This window comes from Cygnus olor, chromosome 4 (assembly GCF_009769625.2).
Source record: "Cygnus olor isolate bCygOlo1 chromosome 4, bCygOlo1.pri.v2, whole genome shotgun sequence".
Classification (NCBI taxonomy): Eukaryota; Metazoa; Chordata; class Aves; order Anseriformes; family Anatidae; genus Cygnus; species Cygnus olor.
The window spans coordinates 22,801,622-22,812,214 of record NC_049172.1 but is presented as its reverse complement, the minus strand read 5'-3'; positions in this window follow the sequence as shown (position 1 = coordinate 22,812,214).

Here is a 10,593-nt window from a genome sequence, read left to right as displayed (position 1 = left end):
GTTATTAATGATCTAGTTGGGAGAAAGTGCATCCTCAGAAAGTTTATAGATAATACAAAGCTGTGAAGGGTGGTTGATGCACCACATATTTGTGCTGGAAGGACCTCAACAGGCTGGAGATCAGCTGCCAGCAATCTCATAGAGTTCAACAAAGAGAAATTTGAAGCCTTGTATCAAAGGAGGAATAATCCCATATGTCAGCACAACCTAGGGGCTGACTGGCTAGAAAGCAACTTTACAGAAGCAGACCTACTGTCCTGGTGGACACTAAGTTGATCGTGAGCCAGCAATGTGCTCTTGCAGCAAAGAAAGCCGTGAGCTTCCTGGGCTGAATAATGCTGAGAATCACCAGAAAGTTGATCCTTCCCCTCTACTTCACCCTTGTGAGACCAAATCCAGAGTGTTGTGTCTAGTGCTGGGATCACCAGTACAGGAAAGGAAAGGGCATATTGGAGCAAGGCTCAGGAAAAAAAAAAAAAATGATTAAGGGGTTGGAGCATCTCTCATATGAGGGGAAGATGAAAAAAGGAGGGATTGTTGGATTGTTTAGCCTGGAGAAGAGAAGGCTTTGGGAGAACCTTCTCAGATTCATAGAACCATAGAATGGTTTGGGTTGAAAGGGACCTTAAAGAACATTTAGTCCCAACCCCACTGTCATAGGCAGGGATACCTTCCAATAGACCAGGTTTTGCGAAGCCCCATCCAACCTGGCCTTTTAACATTTCCAGTGATGGGGCAAACACAACTTCTCCAGACAACGTGTTCCAGTATCTCACCACCCACACAGTAAAGAATTTCTTTCTAATGTCTGATCTAAATCTGCCTTTTTTCAGTTTAAAGACATTTCCCTTTGTCCTACCACTATACTCCCTGATAAAGAGTCCCTCTCCAGTTTTCTTGTAGGCCCCCTTTAGGTGTTGGAAAATCACTATAAGGTCTCCCTGGAGCTTTCTCTTCTCCAGGCTGAACAAGCCAAACTCCTTCAGCCTGTCCTCATAGGAGAGGTAGTACAGCCTCCTGCTCATCTTCATGGACCTCCGCTGTACTCATTCTAATACTTCCATGTCCTTCTTTTGCTGGGAACCCCAGAGCTGAACACAGGTGGGGTCTCACAAGAGCATAGTAGAGGGAGATAATCACCTCCCTCAACCTGCTGGCCACACTTTTGATGCAGCCCAGGATACAGTTGGCTTTCTGGGCTGCAAGCACACATTACTGGCTCATACTGAGCTTCTCATCAACCAACAGCCCCAGGTCCTTCTCATACTTTCAATACATTCTCTGCCCAGACCGTATTTGTGCTTAGGATTGCCCTGGCACAGATACAGGAATGGCACTTGGCCTTTTTGAACTTAATGAGGTTCACACAGGCCCACCTCTCAAGCCTGTCAAGGTCCCTCTGGATGGCATCCCTTCCCTCCAGCATGTCAACTGCACCACACAGCTTGGTGTCATCAGCAAACTTGCTGAGGGTGCCCTCAATCTCAGTGTCCATGTCACCAACAAAGATAGATGCTAAACAGCACTGGTCCCAGTACTGACCCCTGAGGAATTCCACTCGTTACTGATCTCCACTTGGATATTGAGACATTGACTGCAATTCTTTGATTGTGACCATTGAACCAACTCATCCCCTGAGTGGTCCATCCATCAAATCCATGTCTTTCCAATTTAGAGATAAGGATATCATGGGGGACAGTGTCAAGTGCTTTGCACAAGTCCAGGCAGATGTCAGTTGCTCTTCCCCTATCCACCAATGCTGTAACCCCATCGTAGAAGGCCACCAGATTTGTCAGGCAAACAAGGCAGAAAACTAGAGATTGAAATAAAAATAAGCATATCCTTCCTTCAAAATATTTTTTATAGCTGAAGGCATTAGACAATTAGGATACTGTGGTGATCACAAAACTACATAGCTTCTTAGATATTTTGATATTTGTAGTCTATTATCTGCAGAGAGCACTGTAGTGAAGATCATCTATTGTTTTGACAACATCAGTGCTGGATATGATTATGTGTTAAGTTAAAATATTGTCCTTTAGACTGAAAAAGTTGTGCTGTTGCTTCATAGATGGCATCTCTGTTATCAGTCATCAGTAAAAATGACATACATCTTACTTTAGAGATTTTCAGCAAATAATTTCCAGAAATAATTTCTTTCACAGAGTGTGAAATAGACCTAGAACAATCTTGGATGTGAGAATGTTACAGACTAAGAATAAGGCCCTCCTAACTACAGTAGGAAAAGGACACTAGTTCAATTCTTGTTCTATTTTGTGTTCCGACTATATTCAAGCAGTTTTGATTCACGGAACGGCCAGGAAAATACCAAAGAGTTATAGCTATAAGATCAACCAAACAAAAATCCCAAGACAATTTCAAATTTCATCACCAATAGTGGGTATTTATTAAGGACAACTACAAAACCAGACTTAGAAGAATTAAAACCTTACCTTAACACTGCAAATATATGCTGAAAGTAGGACAGTAATTGTATATGAGCTCAAAGTATTATGGGTACTTACCAAAAATATTAAAAGATTATAAAGCTTTGCAAAATAGAACTCACAAGCTAACCATTAGCACGGATACAGATGACTGTAAATATTCACCACGATCTAGTATTTAATTAGATTGTTTCCTGTTTCATCCATTGCATAGAATGACTGGTACTAATTCAGTTAACAAGTACCCATAATTTTGCTTCATTATGTCCAAGGTAAAGCCCTACCACAATGATGGAGATTTTTTTTTCATTTAGTTTGTTATGAAGACAGAATTATTCTTTTTTATAACATTGTCTTATGATATTCTTTGCCAAAGTACACAAATATTTCTTGAACTTGCCAACAGCCTGTTAGCTGACTATATAAAATTATCCTATACTCAACCAAAGCACAGATACACTGAGGTCCTCTTAAATAAAAGCAGGATCTTAATGTGAGACACCTTCAATGTCATTCATTAAATACTTAGCTCTTCTGCTACTCACAGCACAGCTTCGTATTTGCATCATAAAGAGGAAGGGTTGTCACACTTTGTGACCATTTCTTATGTGCTCAGTATCACGTAAGCACTTTCGAAAGAGGCAGCAATGAATTCCAGTTTCCTTCTAAAAACCACTAGGAGGAAGATAAACTGCCTCTGTTCAGCTGCTTCAATAGGTTGCTAGCTCAGAATGCATGACTTCTCCTGAAAAGTCAGCCAGGTGTATTTAACTATTTTTGAGTAAAGATGAGCCTAAGAATCAGGTTTTTTCCCTTCCTGGGATAGTTCTCTAATTACAAGGTATTTCACAAACTCTAGATTCTGGATTGCATGAGGCTGTATCCTGAGTGAATAGAGATGGCTACTATTTAACCAGAGACAAGTGCTTGTACTTCAGGGAGTGACAGTAGGTCAGGCTCACCTGTGCTTTTAGATGGCTTGCTGATTACTATGGATTTTTGAGGATCCTTCTGCTGATTTGTAGAGCTCTTCTGATACATTATAGATCACTCTTTGGAGGCACTTTCCTCCCCTTTTGACTGTTTAGTTTGACAGACCTAGCTCACTTTCCTTCATTTGTCCTGCTGACGACGAATTGTAACGCAAATGAATTGTGTTGTTCTGTAAGTATACTACTTGGAGCTTCTCTGAAACCACCGTGACCAAACAATTCTGCTTTAGCTAGCAAACAAACATCGTACTTCTTGAAATTTTGGTCAGGAGTGATTTTATTTTAAAAAATTGTCAAGTTAACTATATTTGGTGCTCTCTCTTCTGCTGAAAGCATGCTGATTGATCGTTCCCTGATTGTGATTTTTACAATTTAAAAACCTCCATCACTCAGAATAGGTTTATAGGCTTAAGTGAAATTGCTTTTTTTCTTGTGGCAGAGATCCAGCATATTTCACAACTGATTCACGATAAAAGTTCAGAACACAGCTCAACCACATTAATGCTTTCCTAACTGTTCCTTACTTATTATCCTAATGAGCTAGCATCTAGGTTGCTAACTTTCCCTGCCATCACACAAGCAATTCTAGCGTCACGGATTTATATGACTGTAGCAAGACAAGTTGATTCTGCTGATAGGAAGGGGGGAGAAAGATTAATCATGTACAAAAAGATGTTGACAGAATCATTCCCGCTTAGTATGAAGGTTATTTGAAAAATTGAATTTTTATTTCTTGGCTGAGTCAACCCACTGCTTTTCAGTTTACATCTGTAACAGTCAAACCCAGTCCTGCTAAACACATGCTCTGCTTCTGCCAACTTCAATGTTCAGCATTTTTCAGGACCAAGAACCAAGGTAACAGAATTAAAGATTCAATCCAACGCCAAATTGCTCTTTTTTTCCTTTTTTTTTTGACATTTTGGGCTTCCAGAAGGGATTAAAATCTTTGTACTCCTTATTCATGCAGTATCTTATATATTAAAAAAATTACCTGTCATATTTCCTAAACATGCATAAACAACAATGTAGGCAAGTCCTTGCTGAATTGTACATTGAAATTGCACTAGTAGAGGAGACCTAGCAAGAATAAAAGCTTCTCTTGATTTAGACAAATAGCTAAACAGTAATTCAGAAAAAAAAGAAGTCCTTTCATTGAAAAGAACAGTAATTTTCAAAATCATGTCCTTTGCGATATTCTCAAACAACTTTCTCATCTCAGCTTTGTCAACCTTGTCAGCTGACTGAAATAAGCACGTCTCCAGATAACTGACAATAAAGCCAATACAAACTGGATAAATCTGTTAAAAACACAAACAAATATGGATTTTTTTCTGCCCAATGTAATTTAGTAGTGTAAATTTACTGTCTACCTGTCCTATAAGACAATATTTACGGAATACTACCTTTCACAGGTGATCAAATTTCCTTATGTCCGTGATCTCCACACTGATGATTTTGAAAACACAAGGGATGATCACATTAATATAAAATTTTATAATATATTTTTAATTTAAACCACAAATGATTGTACACTATATATCTTCTCATTTTTAAGGTAATCTCCTTATCCTACAAGGACTCACTAAAGAAAGTAGCACAGTATCTGAAGAAAGCACATTTGCATGGTCTCCATTTTTCATACTGCTTCAGTAAAAGAAAGAAAATTGAACAAAATTAGAATCTCCTCCAGAATTTTGTTGTGAGACATAGACAAACTAAAAGTTTGAACACTCTTTGGGGCAAAATGAGAGAACAGAGCAGAGAAGAGAATTTGGGGCTGTTCTACATGAAATCATACCTGAATAGTCATGCCTAACCAACACAAAATGGAAACACATCTCAAAGCTTATAGTCGGCAGAGAAACAAAGTTTCTGTGTTGCAGAGAGGAAACACACAACTCCCCTGTCTATTTCTATCTTTTTCACTTCAGCACCAGCCTTCTTATCCTCCAGTTTCAATATTTTCCAAACACCCTAACTTTCTCTTTGTTCATCTTTCCCATCAGATTTGCAAAGAAATTAGAAACATTTGAATATGACTCCAGTTTGATAAGCAAGTCTTTGAATTGCATCTTCAAAGGAGAAATTTTCAAATTAGGGTTGCTGACTACAGAGAACATTTAGTTTCATCAGATCTATGTTTCATATCAAAACCCAATGATGGAAGGCAAGGGAAAAGTTCTCCCATGAGCAATCGAGATATTTGCAGAATAGTTTGTTCCATCTTCTTCAGAAATTTCTATTGTAGCCACTGTCAAACTTAATAAATCACTGATCTCGGTGAACTCTAAAAGTCCTGTATTATGCTCATGGGGAGCATTTTGCAAAATAAATGTAAAAAGTCTTTTGCTTAAGACTAAAGTATGAAGATTTTACCAAAAAGAAAAAAAAAAAAGAAAGAAAAAAAAGCATATAATTTGCAACACGCATATTAATTTTCTACTAAGATAATTCAAGAATACATGAATTTAAATAGCAATTTGTAGAGTTCTCTGAATTATTCAAAGTTGCTAGTTGGCTGCAGAATGGCAGGATTATTTAAGTGATACTGAAATAATGAAGAAATAAATAACAGCTTATTATGTTTGGGCCAATTTTACAACTTGAGGTTTTTTTCTTCTGGTATAGACTTCTGAAGAGATTGTTTTCAAAGCAGCATCTTTCCTAATATAAAAAATATTGAGATAAAAATGACTCCTTAGAGAAATCAGCTATCATTTTTATTACAATTTTTATTGTAATTTATAGAATTATTATATTCCTAACATCACTTAAAGATCAGTTACTTCTCATGATGCATCTGCTCCATTTTTATTTTTTCAGTGTTTCCCATAAGAACAGCAGTCAAATAGTAGTCACTGAAGAAAATTATAAAATGGCTTAGGTACAAAAATATATATATTTTTAATTGAAACTGATCTGTTGTGTGTGCTATTTAGGGAAATGATAAACTCTATTTTAAAAATATATACTCTTTGAAAAACTTCAGACAGTACATCTTACATGTCTAAGGACTTATCCACACAAACAACTAAACAGAGCTGGGAAACTTTATGAGAGTCAAAATGTAACCTGTATTCTTGTGAAGTGGTATTTGCTCCACTGGCTATAGCATTTAATTAACCAAAATTGCTGCTAAAAATCTGACCATACATTTTCTAACAAAGGTTGCCACTTTTTAGGAGAAATCAACCATGAGAAGGTGTATTCTTTTCTCTTTTTGTTCAGGTATTTCTTTCCCTCTAGTTTATACTGCTAATGAGGTATACTATTCTATTTCAAATGCTAGGTACTTTAATAGTCCTTAAAAATGTAATACGCCAAAGTAATGCTCACAATTTCCCCAACACCTTACTAACAGCACAGGTGTTGAAAGAAACCTAGACACTTTGATAAAAATTGCTCCATATTTTCTCTTAATACTTAGTCTTATGAAATCTCTCTTCCTTCTGGAAGTAAAAATTATGCCAGTGTCTTCATTTTGTAGAATACGTATGGCCTGTAAGTTTAATTTGTTGCCTTTCTTCTCCCTGTTACATTCCTATGGATATTGAAGCTAGTCCAGACAAATAATCTTTGCTTCAGAATTTGTATTGGTCCTAACACAGATCATATACAAGCAAAACAATAATAATGAAGAAAACATTTACAATGTCTGTTGCATCTTTAGCATTTTTAGCATTTTTTACACAGATGGGAGTGGGCTTCTATGGAAGACCTGCTAGATACTATTTTCCAGTTTCTTAAAGCTCCCACCCAAGTGCAGTCACAGAACTAGATTCTTGTCGGTATCATTTTGCTGGAGATCTGGTACTTGGAATTTCTTTCTCTATCTACCTATCTCCTTAGCATGTCTTATGAAAATTGATGATGAGGCTTGAAAAAGGTGTTTTAAAATTTGTCTGTACATGGACTTAAATTGTGGCATGATGTTATACCCTTTACATTCTACTTGAAATCCCTCACGCTTCTCTGTATGAACTATCAGCCCTGTAGAAGGGAGGAGAAACCTATTTGGACATGTGAAATTACTACAGTCTTCCATGAAGAAAAATGATGAAGGTGCAATCTGCATGTGCCAAACGCCTTTGTTTCCTGCAACAGTCAGATGCTGATTAACCAGGAAAAAGCACAAATGCAGGCTAATGAGGAAATGTAATGGTGCAAGTACAATAAAGCTAGATTTCAGAACAGTGTTTCTAGACTTGCAATATCTGAAAATAGACATCTAAGAGATTGATGCTGATTAGCATTTGAGTATATAAAAGGCTAGTAATTCTGCTGATGGAATAAAGTGGCATTACTATCACCCTCACCCTGCTAGGCTTTAACCCATATCCGGGTTCTCATCAGTTACAGCAGTTTACTTTCCAGTGTTACAAAATGCCTATTAAACTAGGAACTATTAACAAAACCCTGCAGAAAATACTGCTGTTCAAAAAAAATCAGGGTTAATGCTCACACAAGCCAACTTAGTGTTTTAGAAGATGTGAAAGTATTGGAAGGAAGGGCAGGGTAGAATAAAGCAAAGAAATAGAAATGTAAATGTTAAAATTCTATCTATAACTTCATGAGAAAATGTGACTATGTTGCAACTGGGGTTTTGCAGAGCCAGGCATTAGAGAAGGATTTTGTTATAATCAATAAAAATTATTAATGGTTTGTATATCAAGAGCTTATTAAAGTCAAGAATCCTCACGTGGATTTTGTGGATAACATTACTCTTTGTATAGTTATGAGTCAGTGGCAGCTTCATCACACTGTACCAAAACTCAACATCTTTTTCCAAGGGACTGGTGAATGAAACACAATATTCATTTGGCATAATAGTCTTGTTAGGTAAGGTCCAACAGCATTTCAGTAAATCACGCTACAAACAAATTACCCTGGAATATTTGTGAGCCTCCTGTTGAACAGAATTTTGCACCTGAACCAGAATAGCAGTAAGCTTCCAGTGCAGCAAATGATCCACATTATGCTTGCTATCTTAATGGTGCTGGTTATGGCTGAAACTTAATTCTACATAAGCACCATTTTAGTATGTAAAATATTAACAGTAAAATAAAATAAAAAATACTGTGAGCATTAATAAATAAAAAGAAGTGATAGCTATTAAGTAATAGGTTTATAGCTGTGTATTAAAAAAATGGAACACATTACTACTCCAAAAGTACAAAATAACTTTGTGCACTGAATAAAGCCAAAGGGGGAAAAAAAAACCAACAAGCAGATCAATTATAAAAAAAAAAAATCAATCATAAGTGGTTTGTTCATTTCTTGAAAGCTAAGCAGGCTTGGCAGACTTGTTCTCCATCCCCATTTGCCAACTGTATGGCAAAGTTTTAGTTATTGGCTTTGCCTCAGGAAAAATATTTTAGCAGGTAAGTCTGTCTGAAAGTTCATATTTTTCATTTATCAATGCCTATGCAGTTTTATAATCATATAGGCAAGATTAAAACAATGTTCAGAGATTCAATGGTTAAAAGTTATTTTACAAGTAATTTTACAGCAGTAAATTACCAGGAAGGTTCTTAAACAGTCTTTACTCTGAAAGAGCTCGTGGAAAGGTGGCAATAGGACTCTTGTTTAAAGGAAATAAACACTGGCATCCAGCTAGACAGGCTTAGTATTTTTCTTAAATATAAAACCCCACAGTGAGTTTCTTCAGAGTCCTAATTAATTGCAATGAAACAGAATCAACTTTGTAATTTCCTTACACTTTGCATGTATTTTTAATGAAAAATAAATACTGTATTTTCAACAAGGGTGATTCTCTTCTTGAAGTATTCATTTTTCTTTGTTTTTGTTTGCCCAAATAACTTTTTACATATAGAAAACACAAATTAATCCAATCACATAAGAAAACCCTTACTTAAATGATCATTTCACTTTATATTCATCCTCCCACAATTTCTCCCCCTTCATTTGTTACCTCTCATTTTATGTTTAGATACAAGCCCACTCACACACAGTCTTTGTTTTTGAGTTCATATAACTAGCATCATGGAGCCAGCGTGACTGCCTGAAAGCCTTGACAACACAAAAAATCCATGTAACTAATGGCCACTCCTTGCTGACCAGTTGATTGCCTTCTCTTTTGAAAGAAGGCCATCTTGGCAAATTCACTCCAATTTGTGCTTTTTTAATGAAGTCCTTATTCATTTAGATGATTTTAATAGATTGTCTATATTTTAATTAGGGAATTTTGAAAATTATAATAAATGAAACCTTTCCCTTGGACTATTTGTCTTTCTGAAGACTTACTTCCCATACTGCTTTTCACTGTTATAACTGTCAACAAACAGACGACTGAATTTGGCCCAGAAAACACAGAGGTTTTTGTCACGCTTTGTTTTGGCTGCTGGAAACAAATCTTCACCTCTTGCCTGCTACAGCAATGGCAAATTAATGAGGAAGTGGGGTGGAGAGACAGTGGCTACGTCACCAATGCTAAAAGCTTTTTCAATATAACTGTCACATGACTCACATTCAGAGATTTCTTCTACGCCTTACAGCGAATTTAAAGTTTATATTAGGAAAATCACCTGACCAAAACTAGTAGAGAACAGTACCAGTGCTGGTCCTGTAAGAAGAGCTGCTCAGACAGCACAAAGGTAATTATAATTGTCTGCCTTGGAAATGTATCTCCATGCATATCTCCATGCATGGGGCTCCGTGTTCTGCAAGATTTTAAAAAACATTTTAAATAGGTTCAGGTCATACTGCAGCTGTAGAACACATTATATTGTATTCACAAAACTTTTATTTATCTCTGGGTATCTAAACTTCTGCTACTAGGGAAGTACCTTGGGGTCATTGTCGATGTTTCCCAAATCTGTAATGCATACTTCTTTCTCAAGTCCTAAAAGGGATGTGGAGGAATTGCCCTCCTACTACTACATATTCTTTCCATTCAGCTCTTCAAATAGGTCTTACGATATTTTTTTTTCCCCGATTCTGAGTCACAGCTAGATTCCTCACTTTTATGCTGTTAGATAGGGCATACGGGGAGACGGGATTAAATACAGACAGGTACCTCTAGGCTCCTCTAGCGGTGACATTTACCTTTTCTTCACAAGATGAATAGAGAACCAGAGTTCAGAAGGATGTGCATGTCTTAGCAGCGCTGTACGTTCTCTGCAGACTGGATCCAT